A 19,372-nucleotide genomic window follows, 5' to 3' on the forward strand; every position below is an offset into this window, starting at 1 on the left:
TAACCGTAGTTCCACCCTTGTTTCAGCTGTGGAGAGCCTCCATCATCTGTAGCCACCCTATACCGAAGAGTCTCCAAGGAGCTCTAAGTGCATATCAAGGTTGAACTTTTGAGGGTCATAAATCAGAGCTCATGGGGGCTACCAATGAAATTTCAAATGCTACATGATAGTCATGCTAAGGCCTACAATAACCTATCTCATTTTTGAGAGATCACATTCCGTTTGGATTCGGCACAATGATATTGCTCGATGCCAAAACTCGTAATATGCCTCAGTTCATAGGTGCACCACAACATAACTTTGAAACCACTGATCTTGGCATCGAATCACTAGCACCATTAGCTCTAGATGGGTGGGTTAACCCTAGTGACACCCTTGTTCCAGCCATGGAGAGCCTCCATCATTTGTGGCTACTTGGTACCAAAGAGTCTCTAAGGTGCTCTAAGTGTGTATCGAGGTCGATCTTCTGAGGGTCATAACACAGAGCTCGTGTTGGCTATTGATGCAAAATTGAATGCTATAGAATGGTGATGTCGAGGCCCAAAATAACTTATCTCATTTTTGAGAGATCACATTCTTTTTGGATTTGGCACAGCGATCTCCTTGGATGCCAAAACTCGTAGTATGCCTCAGTTCATAGGTGCACCACAACGTAACTTTGAAACTACTGATCTTGGCATTGAATTGTCAGCACCATTAGCTCCAAATTGGGGGGGGGGGGGGGGGGTGAACCCTAGTGACAACCTTGTTATGGTCATGAAGAGGCTCCACCATCTGCGGCCACCCCATAGCAAAGAGTCTCCAAGGTGATCTAAGTGTGTATCGAGGTTGATATTTTGAGGTTCGTAACTTGGAGCTCGTGTGGGCTATTGATTAAACATATAATGCTATAGGATAGTCATGTTGAGGCCTAAAATAACCTATCTCATTTTCAAGAGATCACATTCTGTTTGGATTCGGCACATCGATCTTGCTCGATGCTAAAACTCACAGTGTGCCTTAGTTCATAGGTGCACCACAATGTAACTTTGCATCGAATCATCAGTGCCATTATCTCCAGATGGGCAGGTGAACCCTAGTGACACCCTTTTTTTGGCTATAGAGAGCATCCATGGTCTGCGGCCATCCTATACTGAAGAGTCTCCAAGGTGCTCTAAGTGCATATCGAGGTCAATCTTCCAAGGGTCGTAACTTAGAGCTCATGAGGGATATCAATAAAAAATAAAATGCTACATGATGATTCATCAGCTCTATTAGCTCTAGATGGGCAAGTGAACACTAGTAACACCCTTGTTTTGGCTACAAAGTTCCTCCATCATCTGTAGCCACCCCGTACCGAATAGTCTCCAAGGTGCTCTAAGTGCGTATCGAGGTCGATCTTCCAAGGTTCGTAACTCATAGCTTGTGCAGGCTATCAATGAAATGTCAAATGCTATAGGATGGTCATGCCAAGGTCTCAAATAACCTATTGCATTTTCAAGAGATCACATTTCGTTTGGATTCGACACAATGATCTTGCTCGATGCCAAAACTCATAGTGTGCCTCAGTTCATAGGTGCACCACAACATAACTTTGAAATCACTAATCTTGACATCAAATCATTAGCACCATTAGCTCTAATGGGCAGGTGAATCCCAGTGACAACCTTGTTCTATCTATAGAGAGCCTCCATCATCCACGACCACCCTGTACCAAAGAGTCTCCAAGGTGCTCTAAGTGCGTATTGAGGTTGATATTTCAAGGGTCGTAACTCATAGCTCGTGAGGGCTATCGATGAGACGTCAACTACTATATGATGGTCATGTCAATGCCTAAAACAAACTATCTCATTTTTGAGAGATCACATTCCATTTGGATTTTGCACAATGATCTCACTCAATGCCAAAACTCATAGTGTGCCTTAGTTCATAGGTGTACCACAACGTAACTTTGAAACCGTTGATCTTGGCATCAAATCATCAATGCAATTAGCTTTGGATGGGTGGGTGAACCCTAATGACACCTTTTTTTTAGTCATGGAGAGTATCCATCATTTGCGACCACCCTATACTGGAGTCTCCAAGGTGCTCTAAGTGCATATTGAGGTCAAACTTTCGAGGGTCATAACTTGGAACTTGTGTAGGATATCCATGAAATGTTGAATGCTATAGGATGGTCATGCTAAGGCCTAAAATAAATTATCTCATTTTTAAGAGATCACATTCTTTTTGGATTTGGCACAACGATCTCGCTCGATGCCAAAACTCGCAGTGTGCCTTAGTTCATAGATGCACTACAATGTAAATTTGAAATGGCTGATCTTGGCATCAAATTGTTAGTGCCATTAGCTCCAAATGGGCAGGTGAACCCTAGTAACACCCTTTTTTCGACCATAGAGAGCCTTCATCATCTGCAGCCACCCCATACTAAAGAGTCTCCAAAGTGTTATAAGTGTGTATCGAGGTCGATCTTTTGAGGGTCGTAAATTGGAGCTCGTGTGGGTTATTGATGAAACATAAAATACTATAAGATGGTCATGCCAAGGCCTAAAATAACCTATCTCATTTTTAAGATATCACATTCTATTTGGATTCAATACAGTGATCTCGCTTGATGACAAAACTTGTAGTGTGCCTTAGTTCATAGGTGCACCATAGCATAACTTTGAAACCACTGATCTTGGCATCAAATCATCAATTCCATTACCTCTAGATGGGCAGGTGAACCCTAGTGATACCCTTGTTTTGGCTGCGGAGAGCCTCCATTGACCGCGACCACCTCATATCAAAGAGTCTCCAATGTGCTCTAAGTGCATATCGAGGTCGATCTTCTAAGGGTCATAAATAGAAGCTTGTGCAGGCTATCGATGAAAAGTCAAATACTACAAGATGGTCATATCGAGGCCTAAAATAAGTTATCTTATTTTTGAAAGATCATGTTCTGTTTGGATTCGACATAGTGATCTCCCTCAATGCCAAAACTCGCAGTGTGCCTCAGTTCATAGGTGCACCACGACATAGCTTTGAAATCATTGATCTTGGCATCAAATAATTAGTGCCATTAGCTTTGGATTAGTGACACCCTTGTTCCACCTATGAAGAGCCTCCATCATCCGTGACCACCCCGTACTGTAGAGTCTCCAAGGTGCTCTAAGTGCGTATCAAGGTCGATCTTTTGAAGGTCATAACTTAGAGCTGGTGAGGGATAATGATAACCCCTTAACAAGTTTGGTGAACTAATCTAATTAATATTTTAAAGTTATAGCAAAAATTGCTCAAAATTGCAAATGCAACTTTTGCAACTTTTTCTTGCAAAGTGAAAATGAGTGTAAAGAGTTAGTTAGGGGTTTGAGCATGAACATAAAAGGCTGGAACTACCTATATAAGGTGTGAAATGACCTTGCTATGACTATCATTTTAATGTGCTAACAACAACATCTAGTTGAAATTTGTTTGAGATATTGATTTTTAGTTATTTTAGAGTTATTGGTTGATCCAAACTCATACATATCAATGATATGATACTGATGGAAGCCTTGAACCTTTCTTGCATTGTCAAAATGTCATGTGGGCTTGGTAGGCCAAATGTATAGTAAAGTCTCATAATAGAACTTGTTCTCATTTTTCTTTGCAAAGGTGATGTACCAGGTTGAAGGAGGTGGATTGCAGATATTATTTCAAATTAAACATATATGATAGCATTTCAAATTAAACATTGCATCAAAATTTGATAATAATGGTTGTTAAAATGTTATTCACAAATTATTGCATTTAAATTGAATATAAAAAACATGATCAAAATGAATGATATTCCATAAACATGACCAATACACATGGTCCACGATAAATTGAACAATACTATACTAAATTAATATGTATATCATTGTGCACATAAATGACAAAAATATATATCAAAATACATGTATCCATAGAAAAATTACACAAATATATATATATCAAAGTTCATGTATCCATAGACAAATTACACAAATATATATCAAAATACATAGATCCATATACAAAATGTAGCTGATCATGCCATCAAAATGTGTATAATATCAATGTTTCTATAAATAATGTGGCATATGCCATCTCAAAGTGTCTCATAATGCATCCTATGAAAACGATACTATCCTAGGCTACTAGTAGATGATAAAAATGAAGCCTCTTCACTGCACTAGGTGGATCAGATGCCTCCTACATAAATAAAAAAGGAAAACCCAAAGTTAGACTACTAAATTTATATGATTCTATGTATCTAACATTGAATTACTCAAATGCATAATGATCTTTTTTTTAATGAAGAGTTATACTATTAAATTTTTATCATAAATACCTCTTGTCGACCTCCTGCACCGGTCAGGAGTCCTCTCATATGTCCTCGACAATGCTTGTACCTCATTGATTATGGCCTGTGTATGTTCAAATATGTTTGTTAGATGAATCTACAACTTAAACTATAACATTATAATTCATAGCATGCTAAATTTATAACATATAATCAAGAATTCAAACTACAACTTACCTGTGTTAGCTCCTCCTCAAGATATAATGGTTGCATCAACAAAGATACATAACTCTATCATCCAACCTCGTGTGCACTAGGAGTTTCCTATGAGATACAAAATACTAGTTGTTAATATCGCAGAAATCAATTTTGAATTTATTTATGAAAATAAGGAAAATAAAAAATAAATGATACTTATACATACAATGGGCTCTCAGTATGAATGTAAATGCCAAAGTGTCTACAATGCAAAATCTGCATGGGCTCATCACTAGTAGCCACGCCCTATACAATAAAAAATGTAATTAAATTTTATTACCACAAAAATTTTGCTAGAATGCATTGATATTTAATCAAATAGAAAGCACCTAATTACCTTTCCGTTGTCAATGGGTCTTGCTTCATCCCTGACACTTTGTCCCCTAGGGACAGGTGATACCCACAAGAAAAAAAGAAAGATTAGAAACCATATATGCTACAATATCAAATAGAAAAAATAATGAGAATGCAACATAATGTACCGTAGTTGTCTCAAGGCCAAATGAAATAGCCAAGAGTGTGGCATCATCAACCTATTTGAGCTCCTCCTCAGTCATCAACTAAACATGAATGAAGATCACATACATGTATGAGTCAGTGTGGCTTAAAAATTAAAATTACTCTATTATAAAGATTAACTTTGAGTTGCATGTGTCATAACATGAAAATGTATACATATACTAACAGAGAAGGAGTCCATGCCTCTGCATGCTCCTCCTCTCTCACATTAGGGTCTTTAGGCTCTGTACGCATGTCTGGTGTATCCTCGTCAAATACAAACTGATATTTAGAAAGATTGCCTATGGGACCCAAACAAATATTTTTGTACATTATGCAAGTATGGGGCACACAAACATTTGATGAGCTTTCCAAATAATGAACTTGCACTAGCATCATCAACACGAGGAGGTAGCATTGACCTAGCTTAGGATATCAATTGGCTACTCAATCTATGGATGGCTCTAATAGTTTGAGAGATAGCCTCTACAATGATATTAGGATGCTGCACTCGAGGAGGGGGGAGACATCAATAGGGGGGACAAAAGTGCCATCTTTCTTCCACTGGGAAAAAGGTCTATCTTGAGGAGCTCCTCCTCCTACACCCATGTTGGGCTTCATGCTCTAATAGTTCACCTTGAGGCCCAACAAAAATTATGCATATAACTTTCTAAGGAAATAAAATGGCACCTCTAAATTGCTATGTGGAGGGATGTCAAAAACCATCCACCAACGATCCCAAAATTTCACACGTATGGCGTTATTTGTGCACCATTTAATCAATAGTTTAGGGATTTTTGCGGTCGACTTGTAAACTAGTTTTTGAGTTCGCAAAAAGGGAAACCAAATCATCTTTACTTATATTGGAGGCCGTAGCCTCATCATAGTCCAACCCATCATCAAACATGGCATGCATTTGGTCACACCAACAAAGAGCGGTATTTTGTTCGTTGGTAAGTGCTTCAATATTATCCACTATGGTGTTTAACGTGGATAAAATAGGAGCCAATGCAGGTACAGTATTATATGTGGTTTGCAAAACCCTCAATTCAATGAGATTTTTAAATATCAAATCCTCGATTTAACAAATTTATAAAAAAGTTGCTTGAAAACATTAAAAAAACTAAAAAATAACTCACATATATCGTGTATCCATTTGCTGATCAGATATCGGAGCTTAAGTAGCAAAATGCAATGTGAAACAACAATGCTCAAGTTTTTTTTTTTTTTTTAAAATCACAGTACAGGTATCAGGTATTTGATAATATCGGGTATCCGATATGAAATCGGATACATGATAAGGCTTGGGCCTAACTTTTTAACTTTGGTATCAGGATGGGTGGAAAAAAGTCAGAGTGGATTTTGAAACACTTTTAGACATTTTCAAACTCTATTTTTTTCACATCGCCACTTTTTGGCACACCATGGTCCTACACATACCCAAAACCACACTATTAGTAAGATAATCTCATTAGTTTAAGAAGTGAGTAGAACAATCAATTCATAATTGATGAAATTGGAAGAGAGAGATGACACTGACGGTAGAAGTATGAGATAGCATTTAGTTAATCCTTGGAAAAAATCTATCCAATTTGTATATATTAAAAAAACTCATTAAATTATTACTAGCCCTCTTCTCTTTCTCACCAACCTTTGTCGTCTAGTTCACATATTCAAATAATAGTAATAAATTTGTTTAATTAGTGGGCTATTTTTTCACCCTATCTTAGAATTATCAAAGATTGATTATGAGGTTAACTATATTTAGTGATAATAGACGTTGTTATTTTCTCTATATGAAAAACAAAAGGCCTAATTAATGCATGCATATATTTTTCCATTTTGCTCTGGTGAAACAAGTGAAGAGAGGAAGACCAACAAGCATGAGGTGATTACTTTAGAGAAAACTTTATAGATAGAGTTGCATAAACTAATGGGTCTAAACTCATTGACCAAGGAGGGCCCAATTTTTTTGGGGATTAAGGCTATGATGGTAGAGTTTATTTCATTGGAAAAATGTCTAGAACCAAAGAATTCCTTAAAAACATTACAAAGGTCCAACCAACAATATCCCAACAAATGTGTAAGAAGATCATAGGGAAACCATCAGGCCTAGGAAACTCATCCACATGAAGAGAAAAGACTGCTTCCTTGATTTCCCCAAAAGTTGAGATTGCCACCAGAAACTTATTCTGCTTCTCTTTCAGAATGTTAGGGATAGAATCCAATAACATATCTTGAGCTTCCAAGGCTATGGAATTATATTTAGAGAAGATGGATGACAAAAAGGCAATAAACTCTTTAGAGATCTCTCTATTAGATGTTTTCACTCCATAGTCAGAAATAATTGTAGAGATACAATCGGTTGCCTAATGTTTAGACATAATGATGTGAAAGAACCTCAAATTTCTATCTCTAGAGTTCAACCACAACACCCTAGATCTCTATCTCCAAAATTGTTCCTCTTTAGTTATGACATCATGGTATATAGATAAGGAAACTTTTTCTTTGTCTCTCAAACCTTGAAAGTCCCTAGAATCTTGTATTGCCTTTTGGATCACATCAAGCTCATCTTTGATGTCATTTTTTGTTGAAAAAAGTCCCCAAATACCTCTTTATTCCAAACTTTCACCTTTCCTTTAATATACCTTAGTTTTTTAGCCACCCTAAACGTAGTAGTTCTTTCTATCCAGATATCCCACCATTCCTAAATTTTGCCCCTTAAATTAGGAAGTTCTTTAACCACATTTTTTCAAACTTGAAAGTAGGATTTCTTTTGATCATAGAGGGTTCTGCAACCAGGGAAATAGGAAAATGATTTGAACCAAATTTAGGAAGGGCCACCAAAGAGAAATGTAAAGAATTTAACCAATTAACCAAGAGAAGAGCCCTATCCATCTTAACTTGAATCAAGTCTTTTCATATCTATGGTTAGACCAAGTAAAGTTTAGCCCTTGCATATCAACATCCACTAGGGCTTGGGAATTAGTGAATCTCATTAGATACAATATTCCCTAAGAATGGCTTTGGTACAAGATATCACCAACCTTTTTATAATCTCAAAGGGTAATGTTGAAGTCCCCCATTATGAGCCAAGGTTTCAAAGGGACAGAGTCTCTGAAGATAGACAGTCTCTCCCAAAAACTTAGTTCCCCCACATTAGAGTTGGGGGCATAAACATTGGATAATAACTAAAATAAATTATTTCTAATATTAAAAAAATGAATACATTAAATATTATTCTCAGAAAAGATCAACCCACCTTGGACAAATGCCTCATTCTAGAAGACAACTACTCCTCCTAACACTCGTTGGGAATTATAACCCAACACTGTAATTTTCTTAAAAAGAGTGGAGTTGTTCCACTTTTTCTCTTGGCATCTTAGTTTCTTGAACCAATAAGATATGCAACTTATGATCTCAAACCACATTTCTCATAATGTCTTTCTTGTGAGGTGAATTCAATCCTCTTATCTTCCAAGACATAATCTTCATTTAGAATATTTGTTGCAACTCTCCCAAATGGTCAATTATTTTGCATCTATAATGTCATCTTTACAAGTCATTTCTCTAGTTTCTTTGTTGTTCTTCCTTCCCACACTAAGCTTCTTACCACCCACATTGGGTTCTAGTTTAGTCTTAGAGATCATATTGAAGAATTGGTTCGATGCTAGGAGTTTTTTCTTCCTCTTGTTGACCTATACCCATTGGATTTGAGAGCCATCCTCCATTTCCAGGTTTTTCTCAGAACCTGAAAGAAACTAGGTTTCTAGAATAAACAAGCGAAGATGGTCTTGAATAATAAGAGTACACCTCTTTAGCCCTTTTGTAGTGGACCAAAAAATAGGTTCATCCATCCCCTACTACATTGTAGCAACCAAACTTGGAAGCACCACCTAGATACAGCATTGGCCTTCCTCTAACCTAATTTTCCTAGCCTCTCCTTCCTCAAGATATTCTATCAAGACCTCCTCAATCCTTGAGCCTTCCAAAACCTCAGACTCCATAGGCAAAAACTTGACCAAGGGGACCACCAGGTTTGAAACTTTGGAGAAGGAGCCAATAGATCCATTTCCCCTACAACTAGGTGGGAGATTGGGGCTTCTAGTAAAACCAACTAAGGATTTACTAGTTGGATGGGAAAACAGATTTCCCTTTCTTCTAGGCTTCAACCAGAGCCTTGATATCTTCTTTTTGTTGAGCTGACAATTTTTCAGACCAAACCTATTTAGAAAAAGGAATATAGGAAGGAGGAGCCAAGGATGAAGGGGCCTCCTGTTGAGCCACTCTCTTCTTCTTATTTGGGTATTTTTAAATCCCGATGACTAGTCTTATTACTGATAAAACAGGAGAAGGGGGGGTATTCAAACTCCACTTCCTTCTTAAGAATCCCTTGTTTTGAGTTAATCACTATAACCAAGGGGAGATTCTCTAGTCTCCCTATATTCACATAAATCCTAGAATAAAGGAGTTTAGATTTAGCAGAGGTACATAGGTCAATTATAGGGTAATATCACAAACTTGTGTCACCTTTTATAAAGAAATGAGATACCAAAATGCAACAATTCAACATTAATGACAAAAAAAATGGTATTTTTGTTTAGAACTTGAAGATGATGCAAACCGATAACATTTGCAAAATTGGATGAATTTTATGCCTATAATTTTTAATATTTTTTTTGAGTAAGAATTTATTCATTTTATTTTATTTTGAAGTCCCTTTTTTAATTGTAAAAAATGTATGGTGTAGTTCTTGTCAAACAAGTATATGTAAATCATATTTTTTTGTTCTAATTTGAAAATATCATATAGATGACATGTATAACTAGGGAACAAAAAAAGAAATAATTATTTTGATGCATATTTTCCTTGTTATAAGTACTCAAGCTTGACCTTATCAAAATCCAACAATTTTTTCCTCCCGTTAAAAGTTCCCTATCAAATCTACACCTTGAAAAAAATTACATATTTATGAAGAGGACTCTCTTCTCTAAAGATAAATATAATTTTATAATTTTTTTGGTATGATTTACTTTTTTTTTTTCCTTTTTTGAGGGAGCATCTTTTGAAGTGTTGAAATGTCAACTTATAATATTTTGAAATTATAACATATTAAATAACTAATCAAAACACAAAAAAAATTATATAATGATGATACTAAATATAAGATTTATAAAAGGGTATTTTTATTTTTTTGAAAAAAATTGAGTTTTGATAGAGAAATGAGATTTGACAAAAATAGGTTTTTGTATCTTAAATGGTGACACAAATCTATGCTTTTATCGTATAATGCCTACCCCTAGTTTACTTTTCATGTTATATTGTCAAATTCTTTAGTCCAACTTTTATGATTATGTGTTATGATTTAGTGGTACTTGGTTACCTAATTTGATTAATGTTATTTCATACATCGTTATTTATTCGATGAGATACTTGATACTCGGTTATTTTACGCGTTCATGGTTATCTTTTGATGATGATACCTTTTATGTTTCATATAGTGATTTCAGTGGTCTCATGATGATAGTTAGATGGATGACATATATACAATTTTTATGTTACCCCATACTTGCATGTGTATGGTGTACATGCATGTTTTACTTTATGTTTGTCATTTCTGATGTGGTTGAGGGAAGGAGTTGTAGTCACTTGCTAGTTGGGGTCTACACGATGTACCATTCCATCCATTGCCTATTTAGTTTAGATATATATACATATGTACATGTTTAACTTTTATGTAGATTGCAGGTACCAAGCACTGACTTCCTTGAATTGTTAGGATGAATGTGCCCTATTGCAATATCTCAATGGTAAAGAGGGCAGATAGTTCTCAAGTCCAAATCCTAACCTTGAGCCAATTGTCCTAGAATGTAGGACAAGTATATGAGATATGCACCCTTCCAAATTCATTAAGTGACATGAATTTGAGACTTCGACTCTTGAGTATGAATTTGTACTTTATCTTTTAGATGACTTTTTCTTATTAAGTTGTGGGTCTGTTGTAATTTTTAGTTATAATTGAATCAAATAAAGATACTATTAAATGGTTTGATTTAACAAAAAAATTATAAAGAAAAATCAAATTTCTAATTATATTTAATTAATTGAGAAATTAATTAAATAGAGGAAATATATTTAAAGATTTAATTAAAAGTCCAAATTTGTTTGGTTATATTTATTTAATTTAATAATAATTAATTTAGAAGTTTTATTTTTTAATAATGAACTCTAAATATTATTATTAGTTAAATTAATAAATATGCTTTCTAAATATGTCTTATTATTTAATAAAAACAAAGTGAGAATAATTTAAATATTTTTATTTTAATAAAAAAGGCAAAAATCATGCACAAGAAAATTAAATAAATTAAAATAATAAAAGTTTTTTTTTAAAGAGAAGGCTTTTGTATGTTCATAAAATTGAAACCCTAGGTTAAGAAATTATTTATTAGGAGATTAGAGCTCATTTGTCCACATAGGATTTGGGGAGAATAATTTGGAATTGGAGCAAAAGAATTGTTGAAAGTTTCAGAGGGTTTGGATTTGCATGCATTCACATGTTGTCTCTGATTTTAACCATTTTTTTGAGGTAGGGTTTGAAAACCCATTGTAGAATTTTATTGAAAGATCTGTGTACTTCATGTCTTCCTAGGTGCTTGCATAAAGCTTATTAATTTATTGTATTAATTTGTGGATAAATAATATTGCAGACTTTGAAAAGATAAAATTATTAATCAAGAAAATGCGACTTAGGAAAAATGTAGAAAAAAATTAGAAAATTATTATGATTGTATTCTTTTAAAACCCTTTCTAATTTGATTATAGAAAATTTGGACAAAAACAACAAATTGAATAGCTAGGGTTTGAACTTTAAATTTGTCACGTGATTATTATGAGTTTTCTAAATAAAGATAAATATTCTTCTTATATCTAAAATAATTTAATTGTAAAATTTATTGGCAAAGCAAAAGATTAATTGAGAGAAAAATAATGTTTAGCAAACTTAGTGATGTTATAGGTTAATTTCTTTTGGGTTCCCTGGTGGGGCATTACATCAACATAAAGGAGTTCCCCAAACCAACTCATCAACCCATTCAAGACATCCATGTTCTAAAAGTCCAAGGGAAGATGTGGAAACCTATCCAAAATTGGAACCACTAAGAAAAAAGAGTCATCATAGTTCCACTTAGGTGACCATTTCCAGAAGGACATAGCCATCTTACCAAATATCCATGGGCCTCCACATAGGACATAGTCATAGTGTGCTTTATTGGAAAACTCAAAGGACACAAAACCTATTAGTAAGGTTTCTATTTCCACATGGGCTTTTAGATGCCACTTCCTTTTCACAAATCTACAAGTAGCTTCAATATTCGAGCGGGGACCAATAAATTTCCCTATCAAAGTCAACATCATTGAAGCTATCGAGTTTTCTAGGATGGGGTTAGAGACAAAAATACAAAATTCTCCATCTTGGCACCCCACCCTGATCAAATTAGAAGAAGGAGAAAGAAATAGACATTTGGGATCCCTAAATAGCCCTAACCAATTTTAGGACAGTTAGCCACCTCTTTTTTGTCATTAGGAATCTGTTCTTTCCCATTATACATCTTTAGAGAACAGCGGCCACCTTACTAGAGAGGGAACCTTCCAACACATGAATAGTCATTGAAATAATCTCCAGAAAGAGAACACAACCATATGATGCACCTGGTCCCCCACCTAGGTCCCCCAAACACTCAAATATGGTCCCTGTGCCAAGCTTAGCACCCAGGAGACCAACAAAAATATGCAGATCACCATTCCCGCCAACCTTCAAAGCTTCCAAATTTAAAAAAAATCCCCACAAAGCTTTTTGTTTCCTTGACATTACATTTTTGGTTATTTATGAGGATGATTTTTTTTGAAAAAATCTTGTAAAAAAGGATTGGACATTAGAAATGAGATTTTTGGTTATCAACTTTTATTCTTGAAAGTTAGGTGATTGATTGTAATATATATATATATATATATATGCTTTGAATAAGAGAATGATCAATGATGATTGTATTTTGATAAATATACATGTCAAATTCTACTACATTATATTGTTATTTATTCCAAAACATCTACCAAATATTACAAAATAATTAAAAATTATCAATTAATATTTTTTGAATTACATTCAATAGGGGAAGTTACTAGACATATGGGGAAATAATGAGAGGGATAAATAGATGAATGTATAGTAGAGAGAGAGAGAGAGAGAGAGAGAGAGAGAGAGAGAGAGAGAGAGAGAGAGAGAGAGAGAGAGAGAGAGAGAGAGAGAGAGAGAGAGAGAGAGATGGTCATATAAATGGGGGGATATATATTAGGGATAGAAAGGGATGGAGAGATTAAAAAAATAGAGATATCGATGGAGACATTGTCAAAGAAATACAAAGAAGTAGAGATTTAAAGGTATATGAGAGGGGTTGATGAAGATAGATGGATGGATAGAGAGAGGGAGATATATTGAAATATAGAGGGGGCATGGGGGAAGATATAGATAGAGATTAATATAGAGTAAAAGGATATGAGAGAAATTAAAAGATAAATAGAGAGAGATCGAGAGGTAAAGATAGAAATAAATCTAGGGAGATACATAGGTAGAGATGGAGAGGAAGAGATAAAAAGAGATATATATTGTGAAATGGATTGGTAAAGAGATAAAGAGATATAGAGAGCATGAGAGAGAGAGATTGAAAATGAGAAAAATACTTAGTTGACCTTCCTTACATCTACGATGTACACCCATTGCACATCTATGGAGGCAATGGGTATGCCAAAGATATTGAGAAGGGGACCATTAATGTGAATTTGAATTTGAATCTAAAGAAGGTACATGTATTATCCTTACTATTATCTTATAATATGGATAACATGGATGTGAACAATGTTTAATGAACTTACTTAATGCTGATAATGATTGCCAATATTTTGAGTTTCTAAAATGGATCTCTTCTCTTTCTCTATCTAGGCATTCCTCTCTACAATTAATTTGTTATTATAAAATCATAGTAATTATGTTGATTTCTTATAATAATTTATCTTCATATTTTTCCTATATGTAATTATGAGAAATTGAATTTTTTATTTTCTTCCATTAGTTAAAGACAATCTTCTAAACAAAATAGTTCCACTTGAGTTATATTGATATCAATTTGAAATAGTTATCTAATCTTTTAATAAAAAGAGTAATAATAAACTTGAATAGGTTTTGAATGTTAATAGTTAAAAAATGACACAGACATAGATCATGCATTTTCAACTTCACTTAAGGGCATCTACCCAAGTACACGTGGCATTGGAGATTTTAATCTTTCTAGCACAAATCTTCAAACTCCATTTTTTTTTCTATAATAGCTATCATGAAAAATATGATAAGTAAGTAAGGGCTTCTTCACTCTAATCAAGACCTATTAAATGGAGTATTTGTTGATTCTCAGGTCATGACCTATCCTGCCAATCAGACACTTATTCATAGATTTTGTAAATGTGATGATGTAAATGAGAAAAATCAATCTTTTGAGGCAAAAATAGTTTTTCAATTATCTTATTTATTTGAAATTTAGAGTGCTTTATTTTCTAGATAGATTTGTATCATATTTTAAATAATCTCATTTTTTTCCCTAAGTATCAATGACCAACCCATTTATCGAACAATTGTGCTTCCCTACCAATGAATTACTTGAGATTACTTGGGAGGCCCCCAGGTTATATATAGGCTCGACCATAGGACCTTTCTAGTCCCCAATGAGAATTGACTCTCCTATCCCTCTCAAATTGCATCAACATAGCCATACTGCATCAGAACGACGAAAAAACTAAAATATATGAAAAAAATGCCTACTATTATATTCAATGTTAATCTTCTGATTAAAAAAATTATAATGATTTCAAGAATTTAAATTCACTAATAATTTTGACATATATATGTCAAAATTATTAGTAAATTCAAATTCTAAAAATCTATATATATATATATATATATATATAGTCATAGTAAAATAAAATTTTAAAATTAATATATTAACTTGAACAAAATGTTAAATTTAATAAACCTCAATCTTAATATAATTTGTCTAAATGATATTCGTAGTAAAATATTTTTTTAAATTAATATATTAATTTGAACAAAATGTTAAATAAATAAACCTCAATCTTAATATAGTTTGTCTAAATTTAATCTAGATAGATAAACCATATAATTGAGAATAACCCATACACCTAAAAACCCATATTCATTCTCAAATGTACTCATTAGTGGCAAGCAAATGACCCAAAACAATTCATCAAATCGATTACGTGTACAAGGCACTTACTACACAATAAGGGACATTTATTTGTTATGAATATTTGAACTTCGAAAAAAACTCAAAGTTCTGCTCTAGACTATGAATAGTGTAGGATGTCCATTTACCACCACATTCTGCATCCAAAGTTTGGCTGCAATATACGGCTCACGCTTCCTTAAGCATATTCAAAGAAAATATATATTTATGCCAAACAGTATTGCAGTGGAAAAATAATCCATAGTCTGAGTGCCTTTGAAGAAGTCTGTTCAGATTGCTTACACCAGACTGGTTCCTCTTGAAACATGACCTACACGCAACCTCACATCGATCTGGCCTAACTTTAATTAGCTGCTCATTACGTTAACTTTACTTGATTCTCTTCCGATTTGCTAGATCATTTCCTGGACAGTGGCAGGACTCTTTAAGCACTCTGTAAAGCTAATTGTTCTTCTTCTTGTTAATCATCCATAAAATGGAAGACAAACTCACTACAGATGGCAATGGAGAATGCTAAAAGTAACACAGTCCTCAACTGTAGAAACCACCACTTTCTTTGTAAATGAGGCAGCACAAAGAAAGAAAGAGATACAGGTAGGCAGCCAGCAAAATGCATCAATTTAACAGCGGTATCTTGGATTCTACCAAAGCCCACATCTTATATCATATACCCTCAACAGATCTATCCTTTATATCTGTAGGCAGCTCCTAAACTCTGGCACATCTGCTAATCTATTTACAACCTGATCCACATGAAACTCTCCCTAATATTCTGACAACAAGTCGAAAACTTTGGTACAGAGTAGAAGGAACAATGCTTAACACAAAAGCTGTGCTGAAAGAGTAGGATTCAGAGAGCCGGGCTCTTTCAGCTACTCTTAAATATTATACAAGAAATTAAACTTGAAAAAAAAAAGTCAGCTATTTTTAACCTAGAAATCAAACTTTAATGTGTGATACTTAAGCCCGAACTCTTTCACACACTTGAATGGTCTTGCACGCACCTACTTACATCAAAATCAGAACATTTTGCTTGTTGAAGTGGTTGCAAATTCCAGAGATAGAGGAAGGGAAGCCAGTTGATCAGCAGTTACTTCTTCATCTGTAATATGAACAACACCACTCCCATAATCTGTGTAACTTGTATCATAAGAAATCCAGAGAGTCTGATGAGTTGGAAAAGTTGCCTGGCCTTCGAGTATTTGCAATACCGTTCTAATGTCAAGCCTCCTCTCTGGTAGAGGATGAGAACAGACCAAACCCAATTTGAGCACTAACTCCATTTCTTCAGCATCATAGACACCATCAAGATTTCTGTCAGCTGCCTGCAGAATTTCTCCATTTTGGTATAGATTCCTCACCCAATCCACCAAAACAATCTGTTCACTCTCCCTGGACAAATCTATGGGTCTCCTGCCACATGCAACTTCCAGCAAAACAACACCAAAACTGAATACATCGGAGCTTGGACTAACTTTCCCCGTATTTGTGACTTCAGGGGCTATATACCCGACAGTCCCTACGACCCGCGTTGTCTGTGGGTTTTGCGTGTGATCGTACAAACGAGCAAGCCCAAAATCTCCAAGCTTTGCATTGAGCTCTGAATCGAGCAAAACATTGCTGGATTTAACGTCTCTGTGAACTACCCTGCGTTCCCACTGCTCGTGAAGATATAACAACCCTGCCGCCACGCCCTTCAGAATTGCGTACCTTCGCTCCCAAGAAAGCACTTTTGGGGCTTTTGCCATCAATGGATCTGGGAATATCAATTTGTCCAGGCTTCCGTTTGGCATGTAATCATAGACAATAAACAGCTCTTTGTTCTTCCTACACCAGCCCCGCAACTGAACAAGGTTTCTGTGCTGGAGACGACCAACGCTTGAGATTTCTGATATAAATTCCTTCATTCCTGAGGTGGAATCTTTCGTGATGCATTTCACTGCAACTTCAACACCGCCTCTGGACAAAACGCCCTTGTAAACCCGTCCGAAACCGCCACAGCCTACCAGTTGGTTGTCGCTGAAGTTGTGTGTGGCAGCTTTTAGTTCTATGTAGGGAATTCTGTGAGGCCAAAACTCTAACTCCCATTCCTCAATCTTCTCTCTCGCCTTTACTAGTTTCACTATGACTAATGCAAGGAAAACAGCAACGAGGAACAGAACTACAGATGCTACACTCACACCGACCGCAAAGCCTCTGGATTTAATTATCTGCTTTTTCTTGATGAATGAAGGGAGATCCGAGAGATCCAGTGGCGGTGCTTTTCCTGTTCAAAGTACAGGCCCACGTGAATAGATGAACATAAAATAATAATACCTCGCAAAACACGCAGATGGAACTGGAAAAAAATCTATGGTCAAGTGATATCTACTAGTTCTTGCCAATGTTTGAATAACTCCTCCTTATCCTAATTTCTTGTACCTGTAGTTCCTAATTTGTAAGTTGGAAATATTTTCCTTACTTATCTTTCCAAATATTGCTTATAAAAAGCTCCAAAAAATGATAGCAGATTTACTTACAGCCTATCACACGTGTATTAATAGTTGTGCCACTGTTGGAAGATATGTGGGGTGAACATATCTGCATGAAGTGTTTTTTTCTTTTTTAAAGGCAAAGTGGACCAGGCCACATATATATTTAGCAAGAGTGGAACTTAAGACCTCCTATATGGAGGTCACCCCAATTCACTGTGTGACCACGGGTGGCCTCTCATATCTGGACGAAGTTTTGAAAATGACGCTTTTAGACCAGCTCGCAGTCTACAAATTTTACAAAGAGCTTCATAAAAATGACACTATTAACCACCTCCACTCTACGAGTTCTACATAGAACTTCGTAATTGCGGAAAAGTTGAAAAACTAGCTTTCAGCTCTTCATTCACCTACCTCACCAAAAAAAACTGATTAACAGTTCTAAATACCCAAAATTAACTTAACTGAACAACTACTGAATAGTCTGCTCCCACCTCTTTAACGAAACCCTAAAAGAAATTTAATAATAAAATCCTGAACTTTTGGTTTCACGCGAGCCCACAATCTATTTTTTTTCAAACCTACGTTTACATTACCTCTTGTAGTGAAGCTCCAGGCCATAATGTAATGATTTTCAATAGCGTAAGTTCCTGTGGATGCAGTAAACCCCACATACACCTCTTCCTTCAAAACCGCAGAGAGATTGGATTTCTTAACGGATATCAATGGCCGCAGAGGTTTCTCCATCCCGGCGACTGCAACAGTCACATTGAGCTGATCTTGAACACGATCATAATCAATCCAGGATTGGATATTCTCTCCACTTTTCATACTCAAATTGTTGAAACGACCCTTTCCAGTTCCACTCCAATACGCTGCCGGCTGAGATGCAAAAGACGTAACACCGTTTTTATTTACCCCAACATGGTTGTCGTCTATATCTCCGAGATGAGGGTCATAAACTGTATCAAACTCAACTGCTAGGAAATGGTTGGATTCAAGACCATTTGTTGTGGGCGTGCTCAGTCCCAGGTACTGGGAATCTGTAGCTCCTACAATGGACTTGTTGGGAGCCATGATGAAGGCTAATCCATTCCCGTGCATACCCTCAGATGGAGCATCAATGGCGAAGACAAAGCTTGTGCTGAATGAATATACTGAATTATTCTCGCCTTTTATTTTGATGGGCTTTGGGTATAAAACTCGACTCATTGAAAGCTGGGTTAGATTGGTTAGTGTGAGCACCCGATGAGAGTGTATTGAAGCATCCTTCAGCAGTATTATACTTGACTTGTTGAAATCACCATACACAAAAGACTCGGAACAAGCAAATTGAGATCTATACAGCAGTATTATACAATAATAATAACAGAACCTTACCAGGCTAAAAGTGCTCATTTTTGACAGATTCCCAGAATGAATATACTTCTCCTCCTGGCAAATATGCATCTCAAGAGAGAGGAAAATGCGTTAACAAGTAATTAGCGTAGTCACCACGCGGAACTCCGATTCATGTGATTACAGGACCTACCCACACCATAAAGGATGGTGACCAGAATTTTTTG

General features: G+C 35.5%; 1 pseudogene; it reads right to left on the reverse strand.

Annotated features, from left to right (window-relative positions):
- Positions 1-15,933: 15,933 nt before the first annotated feature.
- Positions 15,934-19,256, reverse strand: LOC149562545 (L-type lectin-domain containing receptor kinase IV.3 pseudogene; annotated as a pseudogene).
- Between the last annotated feature and the right edge of the window lie 116 nt (positions 19,257-19,372).

The sequence above is a fragment of the Cupressus sempervirens genome, chromosome 4 (assembly GCF_028749045.1).
Source record: "Cupressus sempervirens isolate cs-2001-9-10 chromosome 4, ASM2874904v1, whole genome shotgun sequence".
Lineage (NCBI taxonomy): Eukaryota > Viridiplantae > Streptophyta > Pinopsida > Cupressales > Cupressaceae > Cupressus > Cupressus sempervirens.